Source organism: Hevea brasiliensis, chromosome 7 (genome assembly GCF_030052815.1).
Source record: "Hevea brasiliensis isolate MT/VB/25A 57/8 chromosome 7, ASM3005281v1, whole genome shotgun sequence".
NCBI lineage: Eukaryota > Viridiplantae > Streptophyta > Magnoliopsida > Malpighiales > Euphorbiaceae > Hevea > Hevea brasiliensis.
This window is the reverse complement of record NC_079499.1, coordinates 15,432,931-15,457,296: the sequence shown is the minus strand read 5'-3', so window position 1 is coordinate 15,457,296 and position 24,366 is coordinate 15,432,931.

The window sequence follows — 24,366 nt, the reverse complement described above, 5'->3', positions numbered from 1 at the left end:
AGTGGATAACACTCATGAACAAAGCTTCAAAGAACACGCTATGATTAACATGTGCTTAATTACTTTAGAAGATGATAAAAAAGAATCAAGAAGAATGAGAAGCATGGAATGTTCAATATTCACAATTTGTGAAGGCGAAGAAACTAATGATGAAGTTGCCAAAATGTGCTTCATGGCAATGGAGGAAAGCTTCAATGAGGTAACTTTAAATGATGATATTGTTGAATTTTCTTATGATGAACTTGTAAATGCTCTTAAAGTCATGAATGATGAACTTGAGTTGAGTTATAAGAAAAATAAACTTTTAAAAAAGGAATTAGTTAGTTTAAGGAAGGAGAATGAAACCTCAACTAAGGATGGTAAAGCTTTAGGTAATGATATGCAAAAATCCTTAGATAAGCTCTCATTAGAAAATGAGAAGTTGAGAAATGAAATTATTGAATTAAAAACTTATCTTTCCAAATTTGCTAAAGGGAGAGACAAACTTAATACAATTTTGGACTCTCAAAGGTCTCCTCACATCAAGTATGGACTTAGCTGTAGCAAATTTGCCCAAGCACCTCCTTTCAAGACCATATTTATTAAAGCATCTAGTTCTATTGAGTCTAGTCCCTAAGTGCCTAGTCCAAAGGTGTCCAATCCTAAAGGACAAGAGCCAAAGAAATCTAGTGGCAATGAACCTAGAAAGACCTCATATCATCAACATGTTCCTAGATAAAATGTAAATAGGACATATATATCTAGGAGAGGTGCATCTAGGCCAAGACCTCATAGGGGACATGCTACTAGGCCTCACAACTATCATCACACTCACCATGCCTCATGCTCACATGCACATAATGAACACAAAAAGAATGGTCACATGTGACCATATGCACACTCTCATGCATATAGACTAAGAGCAAGAAGGTTCAATAGTCATTATCACTATTGTGGCAAGTTTGATCACACTAACTATAAGCGTGCCATTAGGAAAATCCACCTTGGATATGGTAGAATATTTGATTCAAATGATGAAACCACTAACCCCCAAAGACCCAAGTGCATTTGGGTACCTATAGTAAATTGAATTGTCTTATGTAGGTGTGCTTGAAATCCTCTAAGCTTGAAAGCAAGTGGTATTTAGATAATGGGTGTTTAAGACACATGACCGAAAATGCCAACCTTTTCCTTTCACTTGAAAAAAAGATGGAGGTGGGCAAGTGACCTTTGGTGACAATGGTAAGGATAAAATTATGGGGATAGGTAAGATTGGTAAGGAAAACTCCCTAATTCTTGACAAAGTTATTTTAGTTGATGGTTTAAAACATAATTTGCTTAGTATTAGTCAATTATGTAATAAGGGTTATAGAGTTATTTTTAAGTCTAAATCTTGCTTTGTGTCTAGAGTGTGTGATAATAAAATGTTATTTATTGGTGAAAGAGTAGAAAATATATATGTTATTGACTTGCATGCCTTGTCTGACAAAGATGTCAAGTGTTTTATTTCTATTAGTGATGACTCTTGGACTTGGCATGGAAGGCTTGCACATGCTAGCATAGATATTCTTGCAAACTTGAACAGGGATGAGCTAGTTGATGGGCTTCTTAAGATTAAGTTTCAAAAGGATAAGTTGTGTGATGCATGCTAAATGGGTAAGCAAGTCAAGAGCTCTTTTAAATCTATTCACAAGGTATCTACTTCTAGGCCCCTTCAATTGTTGCATATGGATTTATTTGGTCCTACTAGAGTAGCTAGCTTAGGTGGTGCATATTATGCTTTTGTGATTATTGATGACTACTCTAGGTATACTTGGGTTACATTCGTTGCTCATAAGGATGAATGTTTTGATGTTTTTAAGAAATTTTCAAAAAAGGTTCAAAATGAAAAAGGTTTTCAAATTTTTTCTATTAGAAGTGATCATGGTAGAGAATTTGAAAATGAGAGATATGAAAAGTTTTGTAAATCACTAGGGATCACTCACAACTTTTCTTCTCCTAGGACTCTCCAACAAAATGGTATTGTTGAAAGAAAAATTAGGACTCTTTTAGACATGGGGAGGACTATTTGCCTACTTATTTTTGGGCAGAAGGCATTAATACAGCTTATTATATTTCAAATAAAGTTTTGATAAGAACTATTTTGAAGAAACCTAAATTAGGTTATTTTAGAGTTTTTGGTTGTAAATGCTTCATTTTGAATACCAAAGATAATCTAGATAAATGTGGCTCTAAAATCGATGAAGATATCTTCTTGGGGTACTCTATATCTAGTAAAGCATATAGAGTCTTCAAGAAGAGAACTTTAGTTGTTGAAGAGTCAATGCATGTTGTATTTGATGAAGCTAACCCTTTTGGTCCTAGAAATGATATTTCTTGTGATGATGATATTGTAGGTAATTTTGATGAGTTAACTGTTGGAGATCCTCAATCTAGTGAAAATCAAGATCAACTCATGGGAAGATCCCTTGAAGGATTTGGGAGATGATGAAGTTGAGCTTCAAGAGCAACAAGGTCAATTAATTCCTCATCAAGGAGTCCAATACGATCTACCTAAAGATTGGACCTTCAAGAAGGATCATCCTAAGGACCTAATCATTAGTGATACATCAAAAAGGGTAACAACTAAATCCTCTCTTAGAAATATATGTAATAACATTGCATTCATTTCTCAAATAGAACCTAAGAGCATAAATGAGGCTATAAATAATGAGGTTTGGGTACTTGCAATGCAAGAGGAACTCAACTAATTTGAAGGAAATAAGGTTTAGATCTTAGTTCTTAGGCCAAAGATCCATCCATCCATAGGCACCAAATGCCTGTTTAGAAATAAGTTAGATGAGGATGGAAACATAACTAGGAATAAGGTTAGGTTAGTAGCCAAAGCCATAACCAAGCAGAGGGCATTGACTATAATAAAACTTTTACCTCTATAGCTAGATTAGAAGCTATTAGAATTTTGCTTGCATATGCATCATACATGAATTTTAAACTTTTTCAAATGGATGTTAAAAGTGCTTTTCTAAATGGTTTTACTGATGAGGATGTATATGTTGAGCAACCTCTTGGTTTTGAAAAACATGAGTTTCCAAACTATGTTTTTAAATTGACCAAAGCCTTGTATGGTTTGAAACATGCTCCTAAAGCTTGGTATGAAAGGCTTAGTAACTTTCTTTTATAAAATAGTTTTTCAAAAGGAAAAGTTGATATAACTCTTTTTATTAAAAATCATAAAAAAGACATTCTTGTAGTGCAAATATATATTGATAATATTATATTTGGTGCTACTAATGAGTGTTTATGTGAAGAGTTTGCTAACACCATGAAGAGTGAGTTTGAGATGAGCATGATGGGAGAACTCAAGTTCTTCTTGGGCTTCAAATCAAGTAAGCTAAGGATGACATCTTCATCAATCAAGGCAAGTACATTAAAGAGTTGATCAAGAGGTTTGGAATGGAGAATAACAAGCCAAGTAGAACTCCAATGAGCATAAACACCAAACTTGATATGGATGAAAAAGGAAAACCAATTGATGAAAAGTTCTATAGAGGTATGACCAGTAGTCTCTTATACCTCACAGCTAGTAGACCAAAAATCATGTTTTTCATATGTTTATGTGTTAAACGCATTCTAAAATACTTGAATAGTACACTGCATTTAGGTTTATGGCATCCTAAAAAAGAATCTTTTGATTTGAGTTCCTACTCGATACCAACTTTGCTGGAAGCATCCTTGATAGGAAGAGTACCTTGGATACTTATCAACTCCTAGAACACTCTTTAGTTTCTTGGTGTAGTAAGAAATAAAACTCGATTGCACTTTCCATAGCCAAAGCCTAATATGTGGTTGCGGGTCTTTCTTAGCCAAATTATTTAGATCAAATAATAATTAAGGAACTTCAAAGTATCTCTTGATCACATTTCTATTAAATGTGATAACATAAGTGCAATCAATATGACCAAGAACCCCATATAACATTCTAGAACCAAGCATATAGACATTAGATATCATTTTATATGTGAACATGTGTTGAATGGTGATGTTGTTCTTGAATTTGTTGATACAAAATCTCTACTAAACCTTTATATGAAGATAGGTTTAACTTTATTAAGAGAGAATTAGGCATGCTTAATAATTTTGATGCTTTAAATTGTGATGATTGAATGCATATATGTTTTTTAAAATTCTTGTTAAATTGGTGTATATTTAATGTTTTAAGATTTGTCTCAATACTTTTCAAAATTTTTATATGTTAAGAGTTTTATTTACTAAAAAAGAAAAGGTTTTTGTTGTTGCTAAGGTCTTGAAAATGTATTTTTAAAATTTTAGGCAGAAGCACTTTTGGCAGCCGAAAGTCCTTGTTCCAGCTGCTGAACCTTCAAATTTTTTTTTTAAAAATGGGCAATAGCTAAAGCGACTGTCGAAAGACTTCTTTCCGAGTGCTAAACCTAAAGTTTATAAAAACCCTTCTTTCCCTCCCTTCGACACTTTTGGCGGCCCTTTATTTCTTTTCTCCTTTGTGTTTCACCTTGAAATCATCTCTTCTAAACACCCTTGTCTCTCCCTCTCATATATTCAGTTTTCACTCAAACATTTTCTTTGTTTCGCTCCTTAATTCACTCATTTTTGAAGGAGTTAGCTGCTGAGTATATGTATATATGTATATATATATGTTTGTGGTATCATGGATTCTGAAATCTAATGTTGAGATTTTGCCTAATTTAAGTTATTGATTTTCTTTTTGATTAGCTAGAGTTTTTTTTTTTTGCTTAATGGTTCATACTTGTGCTTGCTTTATGATGTTGCATACATATTATAATTTACATTTCATATAAAAACACTACGTCTGTTTTGTGAGAACTTATCAAAAGACATGACTCTTTGACTCCTTTTTGCTTGAAAACTATATATTCTATGAAATCAATACTTATGTTCTTTTTGGTATAAAATTTAGCTCATTGATACTGATCAAATGAAACTGTTGCACTTGTATTGTGGTTTTATGCAAAAAGATGATATTGAACCTATTTTGTTAAAGTTGCTGCACAAATAACTATACTCTTGTTATTGATGCTACATTTTGGCTTAGTGCTATTTTTCTGTATTTACAATTGCTGCCTCACACTTCTCTTTATAGTTGAAATGTTCCAATCTAATTTCAATCAATGAAATTGTTACTTATATTTATATTTATCCTTTGGTTCTTTTGTGATACATTATTGATATTATGCATCAATGATTAGCAATCTGCAAAATAATTTCACTACTGATAGTTTTTGCATAAGTATTGCAAAAAACATAGTTTTATAGCAAATTTATATCTTTGATGATGATTGATATCATGAACTTATTAGTAATTTTTACTGAGTATGGTTGATTGTGCTCCTATTTTAAATATAAATAATTGGTCTAAACATTTGTTGCACTCTTGCCTGTATTAAAATTCTTGTGTCTATCACTTGTTTCACTTACACTATGTGATATATTGTTTATAGTGTAAATTTTAGTTCTTGTAGTTCTCTATCTACTGCCCTTTCATCTCCATGGGTTAAAAGAAAGCATGTGGTAAGAACCTTGTCAGAAAGAACCTTGTTCGTTTTCTCCTTTTGGAGTGTATTTTGATGATGCCAAAAGGGGGAGATATGTAGATAGTGGATGTATAGTTTTAGATTCTAGAAATACATTTATACATAATTTATATAGGGCATACATGCTTTTAGCATACGTGATTTTGATATATTTATATTTATATGATGCTTTCTTATATGATGCTTTCTAATCTATTGGATTGTTATTGATTTAGAAATATCTTTGTATCATCATTCATCTAGGACTCATGATATTATGACATTGCATTCATTAAGTCTAAACCTCTCTTATGTGCTCTCCAAATTCTAATTATTGAGGCACAAATTGTTTTTGAAAGGGAGAGTACATTAAGGGGGAGAATTTTTGAAAAATACACACTTTACTTATGCTTAATTTTTCTTATTCACTTATTGTTTGTCATCATCAAAAAGGGGTAAATTGTTAGACCTAAGGGTCTTAATCCATGTTTTGATAATAATAAACAATTAATGTGCTACTAATCTACCTTAGAAGTATTTGTGTTAAGATTGTAGGTCCCAAGTTCATAATTGAGAAATTGTTTTAAAATCAAGATTGAGAGAGAGTAAGAAATTGAAGCAAAGATTAAAGAGACACTATAATGTAATTTTTTTTTTTGTTTTGTGAATCTCAATTGGTTGATTATGTTGGCTCAAGTTTAGGCTTCTCTAAATTTCTTAGTGTCTATATTTTTTACTTTTCTTGACCAAAGGAGACTAAAATAAAATTTTCACTTTTGAGAAATATAAATATGTTTTTAAAATTGTTTTCATTGAAAATTTTAACAAATTAGCTTTCTAGTAGTTTAAACGAATTGAAAATCTGAGTTCGGGTCAAAAAGTTATGAGTTTTTAAAACCTAAGTGCCATTTTTATGCCTTTTGTCCAGAAAGCACTTCGGTAGCCGAAGTTGAAAACTTTAGTAGCTGAAGTTCACACCTTAAATAATGGTTTTTGAGTTTTTAAAGCCTAAGTACCCTTTTTGTCCAGAGAACACTTCGGCAGTCAAAGTTGGAAACTTCGACGGCCGAAGTTTACTTTTTAAATGACGTTTTTTTGTGCTCCAACCTTTGGCAATCGAATTAGAAGACTTTGGAAGCCAAATCTGGGTTGGTGAAACTTGATAAAACGGGGTTTTGGGTGGTTGAATACTATATTTATATTTAATGCACTCCCAACAATCATTTTCTTACCAAAACTATAAATAAAGACCATTTATAACTGGAGGGAAGTGACAATAAATATTTTCTTGAGAATTTATTTTGTTCAAAAGATTTTCTACTCTCTCTCTAGAACTTTAGCTTCCATAATTGATTGTTAAAAGCTTGATAGGTTAAGTTGTAATTTCTTAGTTCTGAGAGTTAGTTCAAGGTTGTTGTGAACATTTATTGCCACTTGAGTGTAGATAGCTTTAAATTGATGTTAAGTATAAAGAGATTTGTAAAAGAGCAAGGTTTTGCTCTTGTGGTGATTGTAAGGGGTTTATTCTTCACCCAAAAAAGAATTTTAGTGGAGTTAACTTTCAAGAAGGGCCTTGAAGAGAGAACATAGGCTTAGGATAGCCGAACCTCTATAAAATTTCTTGTGTTCTTTCTTTCCTTCCTTATGCATTTCACGTAATAATCTCCACCTATCCTTCAAATTTTTTAATTAAAATCCAATTCAGCCCCCCTCTTGATTTGCTACAAGGGACAACAACTTTCAAATTTTTTATTTTTAAAAATAGGTTAAATTTTTAAATTTTGATTTTTTTTTTTATAAAATGTTTCTCCATTCATTTTAAATCCATTTAACTATTAATGATATATGAAAAGACAAAAAAACACCCTCGATTAAATTGACAAAAAGATGAGGGATCAAATTAATCCTAATTTCAGTTTTGTTCTCTCTTTCTTTCTCACTATCTTGCTCTCTCTTTATAGGTATTGAAAGTGTCGCCAATACTGCTTCATGCCTCACATTACTCCAACATTGAATCCACCAAATCCATTAGGTGGGCTCAATGTGTGTTTTATTTTACTCAACAGTGGTTGGTCCATTATATATGTTAAAGGTTTTTACAAAGTGTCTTCAAGGTATGTTGGCATTCTTTCACAGGTTGCCAACATTTTAGTGGTTTAAAATATTTGTTTACTAAATTGTGTGGTCCATTGTGTTAGTGAGAAGCTTTTTTTTAAATGTTATGGTATTTGTATAATTTGGAATCCATGGGATTAGGCCTTGCCACGGTTCAGAACTATTAGTAAATAATTTGAAACCCATAGGATTAGGCTTGGCCATTGCTAATGAATAACGATGATGGTTCATATCCACTTAAGCGTATATTTAGAAACACAAGAACAACACTATTAAGGGCATTAAAGAAATAATGAGAAATGCCTCAAAAGAGTTGATTCAAATGATAAGAAACATATGTTCAGCTCGAGAAATCTCAAATTTAAATTTTGCTAATAGCGTTTTGGTACATTTAGGTAATCCCATCCGCAGAAATATCCTGATTCTGATGCAAGTATGGTGGGACGCTTCTAAATATGTGTGAATGTGAAAAGCGTAATATTTGTTGAGTATGATCATTATGTATATCCATTTTCATAACCTAAAAAAATAATAAAAACTTAGAATACTAGTAAATAATGTTGTGGCGTTTGGATTGATGGATTTAGCCCCTTGAAATTTGAATTTGGGTCAAATCTCTTGTTTGGAAGTCCTATATAAAAGTGGTTTTGCATTTTAATCAAATCCTAAGTAAATTTGAAGGCCCAGTTGCAAATTTCAGATTTGTCGAGCATCTCTATTGGGTGAACATCTTGTTGACACCATATTTTGGCCGATCACTGAGGTCAAGGGACTTTAAAATCGACTCCCTGCCGACGTCCTTCGATCACAAATGACTTTTCCAAACACATCGATTGCTCGATCATGAAATAAACTGATCCCACACTTAGTTAATTGTTTTCCGATCTCTTATCAGAGGGGTTCGAACCAATTTCAGGTCTCCGTACCATCCAGTCTTGCCTCCCGATCTCTCTTTACAAATATCGTGGAAAGTCATTTAGCTAATGCTAGAATCGGGTTCCTCATTTGTATGTCCCAGATATTCCTTAAAATGAAGTTAAGGTTTCTGTCCGATCTGATAATGATTCCGATCTTAAGAATTCGAATCAAGTATTTCCAATTCTAATATTTTAAAGTTCTACCCGGTGTTTAGTCATGGCTTAGTCCGATCTCATTTTCCGACCTCTTATACTTAGGTTAATAGTTGCTTTTAAGTTTGGTGTTCTAACACGTTCAAAAAAATCAAGTACTCATACAATTGGGACACTTTCCGATCTCATCAAGTTTTAGTAGTACGCCCTAGAGTATATCATTTAGTATGTATCTTGTACATATTTTTATTAATAAAAGGCTTTTCCACTTTTCCGTTTACATAATATATTTATGTGTAATAGAAAAGGTCCATTGATATTTTGTTAGAAATATTATTCTTAAGTTGTTAAGAATATGAGTGACATTATTTCTAGCACAAAATATCATAAATAGGTTCACAATCGAGGATATTTCATAATAAGTACATGACTTATCCAGAAAGATTGTATTCATGTTTGTTCTCAAGTTATTTATATGAGATATAAATAAGATGGAATGGTGAGTCTCATGCCATATGACAAACATGATAGGTACTTATAAATGATAAGTAGGTCGAACCAGTGACACTTATGACAAGCACATGGAGTTTTCTCTTGTCAATGTTTTGTCATAAATCATATCAGTGCATATAATCTTTAGACCTGAGATAGCACAGTTATCTTGTATATAGGTAGTTTGAGTTTGATACTGCTTTCATACTTGTACTGTGTATGGGTATATGGGCATGTGTTGGCTCCTACTAGTTATATATGGAGGTAGGTGTTGATCAAGATGGAATCTGTTCCTCTAAGTAAATAGAGATAATATCCTATGTTCATTTAATTGTTCTTGATGTTTCAAGTTCCTTGCCAGGACAGATAGATTTAATCAGAAAAGAGTTTCTGATGAGAAAATCTTTTTAATCAAGAACTGGAATTAAAAGAGAACATAATATTCATAGCAAATGGAGTTTGACATAAACCATGACTCCAGCTTGAGTTGGGATTTTGTAACAGAGAGATTCTAGTGCGTGGTAACATATGATTATAGGTTCATTTAAGGTAAACCTTATTACTAATTTGGTGTCCATGGCATGCTATGCTAGGTGTTAACCATGGTCTATGAGGCGCATAAAATGATTTAGAGAAATCATTTATGGTAAGAAAGAGTTTTGATGATATTAAGAGTTGATATCATGTCTCATTGCCAATTAGTGATGAGCCTAGTAAGTCACACATATACACAAGTAATCACCTAATTAAATATGATTTAATTAATTAATTAAAGAGTTTAATTGATTAATTAAATAGGTTTGGTTTGCAATTAGATTGCAAAGTCCCTAGCATGACTTGAAACTAAATCTAGATTATTGAATGTATAGTATAAGTTAAATTTATATTTAAAGTGTTTAAATATGAATTTAATTAATGAGAAATTAATTAATAGAGATTAATTAATTAATTTATATTTGATATAAATTAATTAGAAGAAGAGAAATAATTATTTTGGATTAAGAACTCAAAATTAAGACACAGGGGCATTTTGGTCATTTCACAGTGTGACACGTGGCACCATGAGATGGTGACATATGGTATTACACATAAGCTTGCTAAATATTTTTTAATCATGTAAGATGATTAAAATAAAGATTAAATATAGGTTTAACACTTGGCACAATGTGATTGGGTCACTTAAACCTAAAGCTAATCAAAGGGTGACATGTGGCAAGGGTTTGATGTGTTAACCTAGCTATATAGGTGTTGTTATGAGAAAATAAAACACAACCAGCAGCCACACTTCTTTGTCACGCCATTTTGAAGCTCTCCTTCTCTTCCTCTTCATCTCTCATCAATTCAAAGAGATTAGCCATCAATCTCTTGAATTAAAAATACTAGAAATTGTTTCTAGTGTCCTGTTTACATCTCTAATATCTTAAAAGGCAGAACTTGAATTTCTAATTAATAGAAAAAGCTTTAGAAGCTGTTCAAGGGCTGCCATAGGTGTTCTTGGTGTGGACAAGCTAGAGGGACAACATTTGGTATCCTGAAGACGAATCTCAAAGGCGTAAATACACTGCAGCGCATCAAGAGATTAGTGTGTTTGTTCTTGATTTAATCTAGGATTTTAAAATTAATCTGATTAATTTTAAAAACTTAAATGGAAAATACAGATCCAAAAACATATTAAAAGAGTTTTAATATGTTGTTTATCATTGAAATCAAATAGTTAAAATAAATCTTGCATGATGCATGTGACCTTAGGTGAAAATTTTTGAATTCAATGGTATAAACTTGTGTTTTTCACGCTTCATTCCTTCATTAAGAAATTGAACAAAAGAGAGGACTTCACTTCATTTCAAAATAAAAATTTACAAGTCATTCGGCTGGAGGGTCTCCCCCAGCCTGTTCTTTAAGTACATCATCATTTCTCTCATTCTCTCTCTCTCTGTGGATCCTCGTCGCTCTCATCTTCGGCCTTTAGGGCAAGCTCATTCATCCAGGAGAAGTCCTCTTCAGGATACCGCTTCCTCAGCTTGGCCAGAAGGTCATTATGGGCGTTCACATAAGCCCCGGCCTCCTTCGTGGTACTCTCCTCTTCCTTAGCTTGAAGTTCCTCATCCTTAGCTCGGAGCTCTTCCTCCTTCGCTCGAAGGTCTTCAGCATAATGAGTGAGATCGGTAGACCGACCAGCTCAGGAATCTTCAAGTTCTCGTTCCACCTCCGCTATCCTGTCCTCATAATGCTTCATCTGCTCTTCCATTCTGGCGATGTAGTCGTTAGCAGAGGAGCTCTAAGCTTGTGCAGCTGAGGCGTCTTGGATCGCCTTAAGGATCTCCTTCTTTAAAGCGTGGACTTTCTCTCAGAGTATGTACTTATTTGCAATGGCCTCTAAGCCCAAGCTCATTGTCTGAGCTAAGATATCATCCATGCTCTCCTCTGCCAACCAGTTCCAATCTTCTTGGAAGTAGATGGAAGCTCCCATGACTTTGGCTAGTTAGGGATTCCCCCTTGTAGAGCGGTTCCTTTCCAATGATTGGATTAGAAGTTGAGCACCCCTGGAAAGCGTCCTGACCATAGGACCGAAAGACTCCCCTTCCACATTGAAAGAGATCGGAGGAGGAGGGGGAGGTGGAAGTTCGATTTGCTGAGGAGCAGGAGTGATGACCTTTACCTCAGGGATTGGTTTCTCCTGAGATCGGGAAGGAGAGCTCGACATCTTTACTAATTCATGATGAGGGGTCTGAGCATCAGCAATGGTGGCCCCCTTCATCGCCCGCACTTTTCTGGAGACCTCCCTCTGTCGCTTGCAGCTTTCCTTGGAAGCATCGTTGCCCGCCATACCTGCACAAAGAAGAAATCAGTGAGTTTGCTAAGATTCAGAGACTAGAGATATTGGTAGTACCAGGGCCGAGGTCAGAGAGCTGAAGCTCGTATTCTTCGTCAGTGATCAGCCACATCATTCAATACTTTAGTTCGGCCATAACTGCATCTAAGCACAAGAATTTCTGGGTAGACGCCTGAGATTTTAACTTTTTCACCATGGCGTCTTCATCCTTATTCAAGGCGATCTTCTTCGGGATCGGAGCGACCAGGTGTTGCCAACTCTGTGGGATACCCTCAATGCCATTCCAGATTTTGCTCCTCAAAATAAAGAACCAGTTCTTCCAATTCTTCAATGAAGAAGAGAGATCGGTAAAGAGGGAGCAGTTAAGCTTAGCCTGAAAGAATCAGAACTCATAATCCTTCCTTCGGGCAAGCCCATGTAGCTCGGCAAAGACTTTGGCCATGGGTTCTAGTTCCTTATCTCGGCAGAGGCCCCAGAAAGCTATTAGAGTTCGCCAGGAGTTCGGATGCACTTGAGCTACCGAGATGTGGTGGAACTTTAGGACGGCCTTATAAAATTTGTCCAAAGGGAAACGGAGCCCGGCCTTCAGCTGCTCTTCATACACCATGATGAGATTGCCCTTATCAAAGAAGTGATCGGCCCGATGATCGTCGTGGCATTTGATCAGTTCAAAGGAGTCGATCCGCAGATTGTACTACTGACTTATAGATTGGAGATTGGTTTCTCTCAAGACTGAAGGTAATTCATCAATTGGCAAGTTTTCTCTCCTTAAAGACGCCCCTCGCCTCGATCCAATAGCCAATCCAGTAACCGAAATGATAGCCGTGTTGGTTCGGCCGCCCGATCTAATCGCATCGCCCTCTTCCGAGGTCCACAAAACATGGACGGAAGGCAGACTAGTAGCTCTCTGACCCTCGGCGCCACTCATTTTCACGAAAAACAAAAGAAATTAATGGAGAAGAGAATCAAAGACCTTACCAGAATGTGATCGGTGGCGGAAAAATGTGAAGAAATGAGAGAATGCTGAGATTGCTAGCAAAGTTCTGAAAATGACATAAGGGTGCAACTGATTGACCCTCCCCCTATTTATACCCGTCTGAGCAATTAATGCTCACAAAGTCCCAAGCGGCGCATCGGATAGCGGAATCGGCCTGCTTTCCTGACACGTTGCGGAAAGGTTCTAGAAACACAATAATAAAATCGAATAAAATGAGATCTGTTAGCTAGGATTATCGGATTGGGCAAATTTTCAAAGCCATAGATCGGCTAATGACAATTTAGTTAGAGATCAGATCGAATATGCACATCAGAGATTGGAAAAATAACCAATGCAATAATTAAATAATAACCTTCAAATAAAATTTCATTTCATTTCCAAAAGGTCATATTACATCATTTGGGCGATCTCAAGAGATCGGATTACATCATTAAGAGAACCTTTAAAGATCAGATTACATCATTTGGGCAATCTCTAAAGATCAGCACTACATCTTACCTAGTAAGGACCTATGTCAAAGCCTAGTCTTGTGGCTGAATCAAAAGATGTGCTTGATCAGAAAGCCAGTTATAGGTATCGGATAGATGTGCAGCTCAGATAGGGTGACTATGACTCTTATAATGGTGAGTGGAGTCATCGTCAATGTCATCGACCAGAACCGAGCTACAATCGGGACGCCCGATGTGGTGAGGAGCCAAATGAACTTCAAAAGGTAAAACAAATAAAAATAATAAAAGTTTGAATAGTAGGCCAGAGAAATGAGTTATAAGGTTGGGCTACTAAACGAGCCCAGGAGATAGCATAATAGAGCAGGAATCGAGATAAGATCGGATCCCGGACTAGTAACCAAAAGAGATCGGATATCACCAGCCAAAGAGTTCTGACAAGGCAATCGAATAGGAGATCGGTGAAAAGTTTGGTCTTGTATCCACCCTCTAGTTATAAGGCATCAGTGGGTTAAGAAAAGCATTGTGTAGGTTTCTGGCGCCTGAAGGTGCTAGAATCCTTAGTCCAAGGTCCTTACGGTATGCGATCATAACAATATTCTAAGAGATTGGGGGAGAGTTCTTACCTGATTCTCATTTAAAATAAAAGATGGAGATCGGAGGAGAGTTCTTATCCGAGATCCTCCACTAAAAAATTTTAAACCGAATATTCTAAGAGATTGGGGGAGAGTCTTTACCTGATTCTCATTTAAATAAAACATAGAGATCGGAGGAGAGTTCTTATCCTAGATCCTTCACTTAAAATTTTGAACCGAATACTCTAAGAGATCGGGGGAGAGTTCTTATCTGATTCTCATTTAAATAAAACATCGAGATCGGACGAGAGTTCTTATCTGAGATCCTTCACTAAAAAACTTCAAACCGAATACTCTACGAGGTCGGGGGAGAGTACTTACCTGATTCTCAACTAAAATTTTTAACAAAATATGTGGAGATCAGAGGAGAGTTCTTATCCGAGATCCTTCGCTTAAATATTTAATGAACATACTTTAAGAGATTGGGGGAGAGTTCTTACCTGATTCTCAGCCAAAATTTTAATAAAACATACGGAGATCAAAGGAGAATTCTTATTCGAAATCTCCCACTTAAATTAAATACATAAAGGGATCGGGAGAGAGTCCTTACCCGAATTCTCTCAACTAAAACCTGAATCAAAGCGCCATGACTTCAATATATAAAGAAACCTTAGACAAAATCTGCTATCCAACACTTACTCACTAAGGGTTATCTCATGTACTCATGTTCTTGAGTAGCCCTGAATAGTGAAATATCAAATGTTCCTTTTTCCTTGTGAAGGAATAACATAGTCACCCCAACCCCCCCAAAATTGCCAATTTCAATTTATAAAGAGCATAATGTTAAATCTGCTTACCCTCATTGAGGGACGAGGTAGGGTGCCTAACACCTTCCCCACCCGTTTACGAACCCCGAACCTAGAATCTCTGTTTTTGAAGTGGTTGCTGTTTAATTTACCTTCACAAATGGTTTTCTTTAATTTTTCTCAAAATTAAAGTGGCGACTCCTCACTTTTTTCACTTCAGTTAAGAGCTTCGTCTAGGCGACCGCAAAATACCTTGCGACAGATCTTGTATCTGCTACCCTCTCTCTCTCTCTCTCTCTCTCTCTCTCTCTCTCTCTCACTCTTTTTCTCTCTCTCTCTCTCACTCATCCCCTCTTCTGGTGGTTCTCTATCTCTCTTGCCATCACTCAAGAGCTCTCTCTATTTAGGAACGATTCTAACATTGTTAATGATTTAGCTCATGTTATTTGTTTGATGTTGTTTTGGCTCTTCATTTGTATATTTTCTATTCTAATTTATTTTTTTTTTCCTTAAAGAGCAATTCATATTTTTTTAGGAGATGTAGGCATCAATGTTAGACTGATAGTATCCTGCATTAAATAATTTTCTGACTTGGTGATTTTGATTTTGGGAATTTTGCTGTAATTTGATGGTTCTCTGTGGTAGAGATTTGAGATATTATTGGTGCCATGGTAGGATTTAACAATCTAGTGGCAATCACAATAAAAAAAATAATGAGCTACTCTGTTGTCTACTATGGGCCATTTTTGGCTTCTGGATAGGATCTGGGCTTGTTTGGAATTTAGCCATTGATATGAAAAATATTGTTATACACTGCAGAAGCGTGTAAACTGTGAAGAAACAAAGCAAACACATAAAATACTAATATTTATATGGTTCACCCTCTTAACATAGAGTAACATCCATGGGCACGCCATCTTTTACTATCATCAATAATAAATCATCATTATAAGCTCAAAACTGTACTACCTGTAGAGACCATATTTTGGTCGATCCTCAAATGCACAACCTGCGTAATTAATATACAATTTAGGTTGTAATTCACTTTCAAATACTTTCTCGAGCTGATCTCCCATCTTAGTGTTTTATCCAATCTCTACCAGTTGCTTGACCTCAGGTTATTTTCTCTGAACTGGTAATAATCTGAGTTATCTCCAGATAAATAATAAATTCCAAGTTTATTCAATCTCATGTACGCTCAAATCTGTTCGGATTAATCTTTGGACCTTCGGATCATTTGATTTTGTATTTTGTTTTTCGATCTCTTTGTGTTCAAAATTCCAAATTTCGGGTAGCTTTGTGATTAGGTATCTCGCTCGAATTATTCAAGTAATTAACCAAGTTAATATTTTATCCGATCTCTAAATAAGTGGTCCCGAACTTAACAAATTTAGACTAGGACCCGTTCTCAAATTAGTTTTTTTATGTCTCCATGTTATATTCTATTTTGTCCCTCTTTGAAAGTGCTGAGTTTATATAGTAATAATATTCAATATACAGATTAATTCTAGGAGTATTGTATTTTTTATTCCTACAATTCTGAAAATTTCATTTATACTACTTGATTCAGTTATGTTTTCATTGCTAATCTTTTTCCTCATTTCATTCAATACTTTCTAATGTTTTTAATTACTAATGTTCTTAAATAATTTCAATAATTTAAATTGCCTAGGTAACCTATGACAGGCTGACTAAACTGGATAACGGGCCGTTAGCACTGGACACCACTGTGCCTTGGGCCGTTATACCATGGGACGCAAAACATCAACCACGTATGCAGTCAGTATGGCTAAAAAGCCATGATAACATATAATCGGGCATAAAAATCATGAGTGGCATAAAGCCATGAATGTGGGCATAAAGCCATGAATACCTTATGCAGTACTACTAAAACAATACCCTATTGGCATGTCAATCTATCCAATCTGACACACGTGTCTAGGTAATACATGGGCATAAAAGTACCATTAAGTGTTAATGGATCTTATTATTTCATTATTTCATGATAAATTCCAATTATAATTTATAACATTTCAATTCTATTCCTAACAGAAATATAAATTTCTAAAACATAATTCTATATAATTCATGCATTCATCATAATTTATACATTTATTTTAATCATTCATATGAATGCAATTCACATCAATTATCCTTATGTCCCATTGTACTCAAAGTATATTTCCTTTCTTCAATAATGAGAATTACTATCTCATTCGTACATTAATATAATTCATTTATTCATTATACTATTTATATAACTTCTCATTTGAAATTCAAGAAACATTTTTGCTTACAAAATGTTTATGATTCCTTTTATTTTCACTCATGCACCATCAAGTTTTAATAGGTTTTATTTTATTTCCTAGTGGAAATACTATGTCCAAATTCAATTTTTTTTATCTAATGCATAAATTCATAAATTTCATTTATATAGTTCACTATTTATCAATTTCACTATCTATTTATCACTTACAATTTCTTATCTAATTTATTACACCAATTTACATGTACCTAGATTCAAGAAAATTTCATTATATGTACCTAGATTTAAACATATTCATTTATATTCATAAAAGGAACCTAAGTCTCAAATATTATTTGTACATCATTTACACCTTTAATATTTCATTTATAGTAATTTATAAATCACATTTCAAATTATATTAATAATGTCTCATAAGTTCTATTTGTGATGAGAAAAGAAATCCCATCTACCTATTCTCATAATTTAGGTATACATTAAATATTTTAAGTGGGGTACCATTGACCCCATTAGCAACTTAAGTTTTTGGTAGTTACTATTCATTTGACCATTTCCCTTCAAATGTTGACTTTTTATTTCATAATAGATTTGTGAAGCCTAAGTTCATCAAGATACCACATTTTGCATTTTATTTTTGTTGGCATTGATTGCCAAACTCAATTCCTAGCCTCCTAGGTTTTATTTTAAATTTTCAAAATTTGAGGTCCAAATTCACTGTTCTATTGAACCTTGCTATAGTAAAAATTTGACAAAACTTTCTTCATGAAAGTTGTTCCCTTATGTATCTTCTTTAATTCTCCTTTTGAATCATTTCATTTAGAGTTTTGTAGCTCAAGTTATGGCAATTTTACCATAACTGGCCAGATTGAACCTTACCCAGATTTTCTGGGCAAATTTGGTTCTGCCAGATTTGGTGTCCTAACTTGGACTAGCAATTTGAATTGTTTAGATTCAGAATTTGAGTTTGTGTTCTCCATAAAAGTTGTTCTAAATTGTATAATCTTTCTATTGGTATAAAATTTAGGTCATTTGGATATTTCTACACTATGTTATGGCTAAATGAACAAACACTGTTTATTTGGTCAATTTTCCAGGGCAGTATGTATGTTACCCGGATTAGGTCAATTTTTAGGCCATTCTATTGTGGTTTTCTGGGCATGGTTTCTTCATCAAAGTTGTGCCATTATGTTTCTAGTTTCATGTCCAATTTTCCTTGCACCAATTGAACCTACACCTCTCAAGTTACAGCTTCCCAAACTTTTTGGACTCACATCCAGCCCTGCAGGTCCTATGAGGCAGCATACCCAACCTCAAATCCAAAGCCACAATTTACTTCAATTCCTCATCAAACATAGCTAAATGGTCACTAATTGACCATTAGGACTTCCATTCACCAACACATGAGCAAAACCCTAAGTTTGCTTCAAACTCTAACTCCAAAATTCTAATTTACTTAAACATCACGCTATCAAATGTTCTAATCATCAATTTCATGTTCAATTGCATCAATTCACAACTATAATTCACTTGAATCATTGAAACTCTAAAGTACCTTAGGTTGCCAAAATTGAGGGTTTTTCATACCTACATAATTTGTTTTCTTTCTTCCAAAACTAACACTTAATTCATAATCTACACAAGGTAAACTTATGGATTTATGGAAGAAGTAGCACAAACCTTGACTTAGCCAATTCCCAAGACTTGAAAACTCCACTTTTTCTCTTCCTTTTTGCTATCCAAGTCTTGCTCTAGGTGTGAGGAGAAGTTTTTGTGAAGGGAAGCTAGGGTTTTGAGGTGGTTTGGTGGATGAACTCAAGCTTGTTACCAAGCATCAATGGAGGATTTTCTCTTCTTTCTCTTTCTCTCTTCTCTTGGTTCGGCTAGTTGAAGAAAAAGTGCAGATTTCTTTTCAATTTTTTTCCCATTTTATCTCTTTTTAATTGGCTTGTTGAGTTGTGATTGGTGGAGCTTTTTAAATGATATCATATTATGCCATAATTCGCATTTTAATTCATTTTCTTTTCTTTTCTTTTCTACTTATTTTCAATTAAATTTTTAGCATTATTTATTCATATTTTATGTCATATAATTTATTTACTTTATTGGACAAGTTGGCCAAAAATCATTTCTGAAGACGAAATGACTAAAATGCTCTTCGTTTGGCTTATTGAGCCAAAATCGTCTGTACCGATTGATAAAATTCCAGAAGCATTTTCTTCACATTCTAATGCTATTGAAACCTCAATGACTCTTCTCTGGAGTCCCAAAAATTATTTTACGGATTTTTCCTCGTGTTTAAGGCTACTAGCTATAAAGACAGCAACTTCCCGTTAAAATCACCCATCATCGGGGCACCAGCTCATTTAACTTTATTGCATTTCATTGCTAAAATTTTTTCTTAATTTTTCTTATCGTTATTTGAGTTATTTATGACTCCTCACTCTAGTTTACATATAGTTCCAGTCATTTTAGCTGTTCGGATAGACATTGGTCATCAGAACAGTAGAACGTACGGACTTGCTAAAGTGAGGGTGTTATAAACTTAATTCATACAAAGTCATTCAGTAAGAGGGTCTTCCCTCGCCTACTCGTTAGGTATATTTTCAACATTCTCTCCTTCCTCTCTCTCTTCTTCCTCTTCACTCTTAACCTTAACACCTAGGGCGAGCTTCTCCAGCTAAGTGAAGTCTTCTTCTGGGTAGCACTTCACTAGCTCGACTAGAAGATCACTATGGGCATTCACATAGGCACCGGCTTCCTTCACTAGAGCTTCGTCCTCCTTGGCCTTTATCTCTTTAGAGAATTGGGCCAGATTGGTAACCCGGTAGGCCCGAGCTTCTTCAAGCTCCCTCTCCAGCTGAGCAGTTCTTTTCTCATAAGACCTCATCTGGCCTTCAAAGTCAGCGAGCCAATCATTAGCAATCGAGAGTTGGGTCTTTGCAGCTGCTGCATCCTGGACCGCCTTGATGATCTCCCTTCTTAAGAGATGGGCCTTCTCTCTTATTACTTGCTAGTTAGTAACTGCTTCCAAGCCCAAACTCATTGTCTGAGCTAAGAGATTATCGATGCTATCCTGGGCCACCCGAGTCTGATCTTCTTGAAAACAGATTGAAGCGCCCAAAACTTTAGCCAGATTGGGATTTTCCCAAACTGAACGGTTCCTTTCCAGTGATTGAAGTAGAACCTGAGCACCTTAGGAAAATAGTCGAGCGGCCGGAACGACTGGTCTAGAAGAACTGCCCTCTGCATCCAAAGAGATCAGAGGGGGAGAAGGAGGTTCAGCAGGTCGAGGTGGGGGCTCCGAAATGATGACTTCTACCTCTGAGGCAGGCTACTCTTGAGGTCGGAAAGGGGAGCTTGGCACCTCTACCAGAGCCCGTCTTTGCACTTGGGCAACGGCAGCGGCTTCTTTCATCTCCAACACTTTTTGGGGAAGCTCCCTCTTCCACTTACGACTCTCCTTTGTGGATTCGCCCCCAGCCATACCTACATATAAAATAAGTTAGTGAGTTAGCTAAGACTAGAAGACCTAAAGTTCAGGTTTTACATGGGCCAGGGTCAGAGAGTTGTAGTTGGTAGTCTTTGTGGGTGATCACTCGCATCATCCACCATTTTAGTTCTGCCATAATCACGTCCGAAAATAAATATTTGTGAGTGATCGACTGGTTCTTCAATTCCTTTACCATGGCATCCCCATCATTGTTCAGAGTGATCTTCTTTAGTGCTTTAGGGACCAAATATATCCAGTTACATGAAACGCCCTTAAAGCCATTAGGATTTTTACTCCTCAGTATGAAAAACTGATATTTATAGTTCTTTAGTGAAGAAGGGAGATCGGTGAAGAGCCTGCAGTTCGGCTTGGCTTGGAAAAACCAATATTCATCATCTTTTCACTGAGCAAACCTGTGTAGTTCAGCAAAAACCTTCACTGTGGGCTCAAGTCCCTTAGCCCGACAAATGCCTCTAAAGGCTACCATAGTCCGCCAAGAATTTGGATGTACTTGAGCTACATTAACTCGGTGGAAATTTCTTTATAAAATTCATTAAAGGGAAACTAAAGCCCAGCTTTTAATTGCTCTTCACACACAATGATCGGATTGGTTTAGTCAAAGAAGTGATCAACTCAAAGACCCTCATGGCATCTAATTAGCTCGAAAGAGTAGATCCGGAGATTGTATTTTTGGTTAGTAGATTGGAGTTTGGCTTCCTTGAGGACTGATGGCAGTTCTTCCACGAGTTGATTTCTTTCCCTGTGGTCAAAGCTTGTGCTTGTTTTGACCTGTCTGGCTGACCAGATATTGGGATGATGTCCGTAACAGGTTCAGATCGCCCACTTTGCCTAGTCGCATTGCCTTCTTCTGAGGTCCATGAAAAGTGAAAGAAAGAGGGATTCGCAACTCTCTAACCTTTGGTACTGCTCATTTTCGAAAAGTAAAGATAAACTTGATCAAAAAAAGATTAAAACCCTTATCAGAGTATAAATCGACACCAAAAAATTCAGAAACTAAAAAAGAATGTCGGGTTGATTGGGGAAGTTGAGAATAGCGTAAGTGTGTAGATGACTATCCCCCCCTTCCTATTTATACTCGTCCGAGTATTAAATGCTCACGAGGCCTTAGGTGATGCATCGGTTAGAGAAAACCCGATCATTTCAGTTTTGCGTCAAAGGAAAATTCCAGAAGCATAGGGAGGAGATCAAACAAGTAAGGTCGATCGCGGAGATTGACCATAGAGTGGATAGCAATGGGATTCGGATGGAAGAGATCAATGGAGTTCGGGCTCGATTAGGGATCAAATCAAACACATTTATTAGAGATAAGAAAAATGATTAATGCATTACGAATAATAGATAAAATAAAATAAAAACAGAATAAGTAAATAAAAGTCCATTTCATTTCTAAAAGGTCAGATTACATCATTTGAACGATCTCTTCGGATCAGCAATTATAAATATCCCTAACCCTACACTATCTTACTCCCACAGTTCAGACTCTTCCAGATCTCAAGATGCTGTTTAAGAGATACCTAGAGATCGGGAAGGTAGCTTTCGTCAACTATGGCAAAGACTATGGGAAGCTCGATGTCATTGTTAATGTCATCGACTAGAACCGAGCTATAGTCAGGACCCCTGAGATGGTTAGGAGCTAAATGAACTTCAAGAGGCGGTCACTGATATAGAGATTGAAATTAGTGGTCCCCTTGTCCAAGATCGGTCCATGGTTCGGACTAATAAGCTGATCAAAATCTAGACTGGTAGTCATTTTGGACCCTAATCGGTCAATTAGTCTGGTTCCCTTACCATCATCAGGTGACGTTCTCATAGTTCTTTGATAGCCGATATCGTCCACTTTCAGGCGATGGGCAAAGAAGGCTATCGAAAAAAGATCAAAGCAGTTGTCATAATGAGAATTTTTACCGAGAAAACTAAGTCTAGAATGAAAGCACATCAAAAATTTACTGGAGAAGGAAAGGTGGAATGTGAAAATGGCAAGGTTACCTCACTCATATATATAGGCCTAGGCATTTAATGCTTGCAAAACTAGAAGCGACTCATTGGTAAGTGGAGAATTAAAGGTTCATAGATGCAGATCGGATAAGGAAAAGATATAGGATGGAAGTAAGGAAGTGAGAAGAGATCGAACGCGAAAGGAGTTGGGTTAAAAGATCAGGATATGAGGTCCCAAATCTGTCGACCATAGTAAGAGATCAGGTAGACTAAGAAATAGCCAACAGAGATCAGAGGGTTTGGGGAATCGAATCGTTTTCAATCACGACCCTTAATTTGTAAGATTAACTCCTCACCATCGAATCTCAAACGGTTAAAGCATCCCAATACGTCTCAATTCACACCATTGATCGCACTTGTAAGGATAGATTTGGGACCTTCATTTTAAAAGTAAATAACTAATTCGGTACTTTTCATTTCTAGCCCTTGGATCTATTATGTAAGGCAAAACCCCTGACTGTTGGATCAGAGAATGAAGGACAGAATTTTTGAACTAAATCCCAACCTTCAATTTTGATTGTCTTTAATTCCAAGACATCAGATTGAGTCCTTTTAAATCCAGACTCTTTGTCCCTTCCTGCTGAAATCCTGTCCCTCCATTTAGGGCACCCGTCTCCTATAAATAACTGTAGGCAATATTGTAGAAAAAAAAAAGAGGGATCGTTATACTGGGAAACTCTCTAAATCTAAATATTGTGGTAGCCTTATTGCTTTCATTCTGAAGCTCTTAAGATTTCTAGAGACTTTAGAAACAAGTTTTCTAAAGGATCTTGTCACTAGAGCTACTAATATTGCAATCCATATTCTCAGTACTCGCGCACTATTTCGAAGGTCCAAACTCAGTTTGTCATCAAGATCCTGCTTTCATCATTTCTGGTAGCTCAAGTCGCTTTGTCACCCTAGCTTTAGTAGTCCCAGCTTTGCGGGACATCAGTATTGGCTCTTCCATCACTTTAGCTCTTTATAGGTAAGTGTTTTAACTTATCATTTTCCAAATATAAATAACTTATGTTCATGATGTAAGAACTTTTATGATATCATGTTAAGACGAACTTTCAGGATAGGATAGTGTTAGGTTGACTTGCCTCACAAATATTATCCTTAGCTTTCTATTATGACATACGCGTCCCCTCAAAAATTTTATTGTCATTTATATTTATATTTATTTTTATTTTTATTTAGTACGAGAATAAAAGTTCAAGTGATATGAAAGTTACTAAAATTTCATAAGTACCATAAGGAGTATGTATGGAAGTGATGACATAGAGAGTTTCGCTCTGATAAAAGGAAAAAATAATTGGAATAAATAGACATAGTTCAGGTAGGTATAGAAAGGTTCGGGTAATTAACAGGAGATCGAAAACTGAGACAAGCTCAGACAATAAGTTATGAGATCAGAAACTGAGATGAGCTCGGACAATTAAGTTACGAGATTGGCTCAGACCATAAGATATAAGATAAAAAACCAAGATAAAGAGATTGAGAAATTACATGTGTAATACACTATTCCAGTTCTCTAGAAGGGGATGTAGAAAGAGTTCGACTCAACATTTGCGATTTTTTTTAAAACTCATTTTTCAAAATTGAGGGATTTGGAGAGAGGCCTTTTCTAAAATTCTCGTAGTTTTATATTTTATGTAAATTACTCGATACTCAAAATTGAGGGATCGGGAGAGAGTCATTTCCTGAAATTCCCATAGTTTTATATTTTACA